This window comes from Gavialis gangeticus, unplaced genomic scaffold (genome assembly GCF_001723915.1).
Source record: "Gavialis gangeticus isolate Ggan-Ray unplaced genomic scaffold, GavGan_comp1, whole genome shotgun sequence".
NCBI lineage: Eukaryota > Metazoa > Chordata > Crocodylia > Gavialidae > Gavialis > Gavialis gangeticus.
In genome coordinates, this window is record NW_017729006.1 from 40962915 (window position 1) to 40968954 (window position 6040).

Consider the following 6040-nt stretch of genomic DNA (forward strand, 5'->3'; position numbering starts at 1 on the left):
TTGAGTGCTTGATCTCTGACTTCATCTTTTATGTATGGCAGTGGCCATAATCACCTTTATCCTCTCCTGGTGTGCCAATCCCCCCACCACTGTCTCAGTTCTCCTATTCACCCATGTCCAGGGTTTCTCTAGTAACAGGGGTTCCGCCCGAGCCCTTGTTACACTCAGGAAAGACCTGCTTTTAATTGTCCCTTACACCAGTACCTAATCCAAATGAATAAGGTTTTTTTGTTGGTTTGTTTGTTTTTCAAAAAAGCTCAGTTCCCTGATGGAAAATATATAGGAGAGACCAAGTGAGAACTGCGCACCAGGATGAACGTACACCGGAAATCTATCAAAGACAAGAATACCCGGTTACCTGTGGGGGCACATTTATCACAAGAAAACCACACTCTCTCCAATCTCTCAGTCCTGATCCTCAAAGGAAACTTACAAAACACTTTTCAGAGAGGAGCCTATGAACTCCACTTCATCAACCTCCTAGATACTAAAAAATCATGGACTAAATATAGACATTGAATTTTTGACACATTATAATCTGCCTGATATCTGACTCCCCATGTACTTCTCCACTATTTATCCCCCTTCTCTTCCACCCTGCTCCACCCCCAGCCTCTCTCTCAGCCACTGACTCCTCAGTTTACATTTTCACTGACTACCTGTCTTGCATGCAGACCAGCCCAGCCTCTGGCTTCTTTACTTTTCATTCCATCCAGGATGACCACACACCAACTGCAGAAACTTCCTCAGCCTGATGAAGGGTTTTTAAACCCAAAAGCTTGCTTAAATTTTTTCGCAGTTATTTAAGTTGATCTAATAAAAGATATCAGATTCACCCAAAGAACCTTGTCTGCTACTTCTTATGTAGGCATAAAAGTATATGGCTAGATTTACAACAAGAGATTTCAGAACCTACCTAAAATAGGAATTCAGCTCTTTCAGAAATGTTTCTCAATTTCGGGTTCTGGGTAATTGAAAATCTTGCTAAATCTAAACCAGTGTAGAAACAGTTCATCTGAAATAAGAATCAGCCCCAAGGATTGAAAAGCCTCACTGTGTCCTTTAGGATGAAAAGTATTATGAAAATTAATATTTGATGCTGCCTTTAATGTACATAGTGACTAGTATGCCTTCTGAAATCTATATGCACTCTTTGTGCATGTGCTATTGCCATTGGAACCTCTGAGTTATACAGGTGCATCCAGATGATAATGTTCCCTAGTTGCTTGCATTATACTGCTCTCAGGTTGCTGTATCCTACAAAGTAAACGTAGAAAAGTTACAAAAGTTAATCCATCACACTGCTACTAGCAGATTTTATATGCACATCATGTTGAATAAGGTCTCTACAACAGCCTGTGCCTTTCTACAGTTAATTTTAAGAGCCAATTTTATAAATTGGTCTCTCAAGGCTACTCTGTCCACTAGACTGGCCTTGTTTACAAGGTTGTCAACCAGCTATAATGTATTAATTGATAGCATGAAGCTAGGCTCTGTTGCTGGTGATTTTCACAAATAAAAAATTGGTTGAAGGTCTGAAAGAAAACAGGCTCATTCTCCAATTGTTCTCATGAGAAAAAAGCAGGTTGTCATATGCAAGGTTATTGATGCTGGTGCCTGTCAGAAACATTAACAAGGTCCCAGTGTAATGGAGGTGAAATGATTACCCCTTTATAAAATGGGTCCAAGTACCTTAGGTGCAATACAGAGTGTATAAAATTCTGTTATGAAACAAAAAGAAAAAGACTGAACGCCACTTTGTTTCACTAGAGGCACAAATTTACCCAAAATAAAGAACCTAATTGTGACTGATTTTTTTTTTAAGGATTCACATTTCTGATGTCCTTACTGAGTTTTGACTTGGTCCTTTCAGGAGTAAAACTTATCATCTTGAAGTTGAAATTTTGGTTTTGGCTAGTAGCAACTTTTTTTCCTTTCAGTTCTGTCATTGGTGACTCAGTTTCTGGCAAAGTATGCATTGGCTGTGCGTAGCACTTGGCCTTTGCTTAGCCACCTCATCTTAGAAGAAACATACTATCACTGTCTTTCCTATATTTACAGAGTAGAGTTGGTGATTCTTCATACATTCTTAGGACTTAGAGCTTAGCAAATGAGCATAGGGTCTCCTTAAGGAGCAATGACTCAATGTTTGGACTTCAAAGATGACAGTCTAATAAACATAGAAACCAATTCCCAGGATTTCTGTGCTACTTGAGATATGTAACCAAAGCAATGATTGTCACCTTGCTGGAAGGTTTTTCTCTCTCCTTTTATTTTTTTTACTTTGAGATGGCAAGAGAAAAAGAACTTGGGTTAGGAAAAGAATAAGTTGAGAACTACCTGCATCTGGCTGGAAGAGACAGAGAAAATTAGATTTTAGTGATGGAACAGGAAGCTAGATTCTACCATGGAAACAACACTTGTTTTTTTTTGCTGCTACTTCTGGTATGTTATACACAATTATTTCCCTATGAAACACTTCTTTCCATACCATGCATGAATCTTTTATAATATTTTAAGGAATTGTTCAAAGTCAAGGCTATTTCTCTTTTAAGAACTAAATATTTTAGGGTGAGCAGTAGGGCTGTGTGAAATTTCTCTGGTAGTTTTGTTTCGATGCTGTTTTGACTTGTTTTGAGATTGAAACAGTGAAATCAAAATGAAACAGAGCTTCTAAGCAACCTCGAAACAAAATGAGGCAAGTTGAAGCATTTTGAAATTGTCAAAACGTTTTGAGTTCTGAAGCTCAAGCTGGGCTTGCCTGCAGGGAAACAGAAACTAAAGTAAGGAGAGGGAGGGGAAAGGAGTGCTCTCATTATTGATTGCGTAGCTGGCCAGTGACTGGCATCCTTCCCTGAGGTCCCTTGCAATCCCAGTGCTTTGGGGAAGGGATGGAAAAACTGCTTAAAAGGCAGCATGGTTTAAACTGCCCTGCTTTCTGCCTTGGGGTCAGTTACTGAGTTGTGTGTTCCAGCAGCTCAGCGTCAGACAACTACAGCTAGCAGCACTGATCTTCTAAAGGATTCCCTACTACTAGCAAGATTTCACATTCAGAACACCTTTTTCTTCGAGGCTTTATTTTATTATATTCATTGATTCATTCTTTTCAATTATATTGGATAGGGTTTCTGTAAAATTTAATTTATATAGGAAGCAAAATACATTTATATTTTATTTCTATACATTTAAAGCTTGGCAGCATACATTATAGAATTTATATAGGGACAAAACCATATTTCTATTTGCTTTTATACATTTCTTATTTGCACCACACACATACCTGTGCTCTTGCACCCACACTTTTGAATTTATACAGGGGCTAAGCCATATACTTGCCATTTAACATTTCTTATTTGCACCAGACCCCTACATGTTTTAATTTATACAGGAGTGCAAGTACATTTATATATTTGTAGAAAAGGAAGACATGAAACACACCGTGAACCATGGTGAAAAAGGCAGGTGGCCACACTGACTAGTCTTCAGGGAGGGGTGAAAGAGAGGGTAGAGGGAGAGCTGTAAGTTCCCCCCCACCCACCAAACTGAGATGCAGCCTCTTTCCTCCAGATAAAAGGGATGAAGCTGCTACAAGCAGCAATTAGAAGGGAGCAGTGCCACTGCCCATGCCCAAGACTGCATCCCCTTTATGCTCAGCAGCCATAACCCCCCCTACAACACCACCACCATGATGGCAACAACAAGCAGCAGCACCAGCACAGCAGCCTACTCCACCTCTATTTCACTTCCCATGCTGAGCCTTCCAGTGCCAGAGGAAGAGCTGGCTCTGGATCTGGATCTCAGTACCTTAGCAAGGGAACTTCTGGGGAAGGAGGGGGAATCAGCTCAGTTTGTGCTCAATGCCCTTCAAGTTTTCCCTAGAGTCTGGCCTCTTTCCCCAGAAGGCACATTGGAGGAGGTTGATATACAGGTGAAGGTAAGTGGCTCAGCTGAGTTCGCTCCTCCTCTTGCTGTGCCTCTGTCTGCTGAGGAGGAGAAAAATGCAGCAGCATCCACACATGCACCCACATGCCAGAAGCAAGTTGGTGGTGTGGTCTGGAATCATTATGAGCTAGCAGATGATCCCATATACACTATCTGCCTGCACTGCTAAGCCAAAACTATCTGGGGCAAGGGAACAAAACATGAACACCACAGGGATGTGGATGCATCTCCACAGGCACCACCCCCTTGTCCTTGCTCCTCCTCAGCCTGGCACCAGTGGGAGCATGCCCAAAGGGAAGTCCCCCTCTCACTGCAAAGCCTCTGCCCTCCCAAAAGCAGAGGCAGGCCCCCCAGGAACAGTCGGAGAAAGGGGGACAGAAAGTGGGGTGCATTCCAAAGGCACTCGAGATCACCCAGAGCATTGTCAAGATGCTTGCTGTTGATGGCCAGCCATTCTCCCTAGTTGAGCAGACAGGGTTCAGGCGGCTTGTGGAGCTCATGGCTCCATCATACCAAGTGCCCACCTGCACCACCTTCAGTAGGGCGGTGGTGCCATCCCTGTATGAGGCATGCAGGGAGTATTTGAGGAAGGAGGTGCACAAGGCAGGTCCACAGGTGGCCTTACACTTCACCTCAGACATTTGGAGCAGCCAGGATGGAGGTCATGCCTATCTCTCCCTCACAGGGCACTGGTGTGACCAGTCAGGCCATCGGTCAGCTCTTCTTCAAGTTGAGGTGGTGGATGAGTCCCACATGGCAACAGAGATAATGGGAGCCATGCACTGCTTGGTGCAGGGGTGGCTCGCTGGGCAGGGAGAGCTCACCCACAGGTTCATGTTCACCGACAATGGGGCCAATATGATCAAGGCAGTCCATAATGCCAACTTAGTTAGCATCTGCTGCGTGGTACACAAGTTGCACCTTGTTATCAGGGACACGGCTGCTGGTTAGGGTGCCACTGGAGCATCAAGGGGGGAAAGATGCTGTGGGATAAACAAACAGAGCTGAACTTCCCACAGCACAAACTCATGCAAGTTGTGGAGATTTGGTGGAACTCCACATACCTGGTGCTTGAGAGGCTGATGGAGCAACAGAAGGCCATCTATGAGATGGCCTTGCTCGGGGAGAACAGGATCATTATCCCCCTGAACACAGCTGAGTGGGATACCATTTCCCAGACCTTGATGGTCCTCAAACCCTTCCTCAAGGCCTCTGAGAGTCTCAGCACTGCTGAAGCCCTCCTTAGCCAGGTGATCCCTGTAGTGAGGGAACTTTAGAGCCAAATGGAGAGCTTCCAGGGGATCAATGTTCCTGACTGGGGCAAACCACTGTCACCACATGTGTAGGCACTGATGAGGTGGCTGAAGGAGGGTATCAGGAAATGGCTTTATCCCTTGTGGTCCAGTATGGTCCATGTGCTGGCTGTCACGTGTGACTCAAGGATGAAGAGCACCATATGCAGCAGCCAGATGCTGACTCAGTGGATGGAGGCACTGGTAAAGAAAGTCAGGGAGACAGAATGGTGGAGGCGGGGGTATGTGGAACAGGGTGATCCACTGTCCCATGCTAGCATGCCATCCACCAGCCAGTCTCTTCCTCCACCACAGGCACTGCCAATGTGGGCCAAGGGCATGGCTTCTATGGTGGGGTCCAGAGGCACCAGACCCCACCATCAGGCAGGTAGCACTCACGACTTAGTGGCTGCCTATCTTGCCAAGGATGCGGAGCCACTGCTGTGTGACCCCTTGGCCTATTGGGCAAGCCACAGCCAGATGTGGCCGGATCTGGCCACAGTTGCCCATGAGCACCTGTCCTGTCCACAGGAAACTGGACAGACATTCTCCTTGGACTCAGGATTTCTAATAAAACCCAAGATGTCATTCTCCGACTTTACTTGTCCTTGGTGAGGCCACAGCTGGAGTGCTGAATCCGGTTTTGGGCTCCACATTATGAGAAGGATGTGGAGGAGCTTGAGAGAGTCCAGAGGAGAGCCACACACATGATTAGAGGTCAAGAGAGCACGCCTTATGAGGAGAGGCTGAGAAGAATGGGACTCTTCAGCTTCAAAAAGCATAGGCTCAGAGGGGACTTGGTGGCA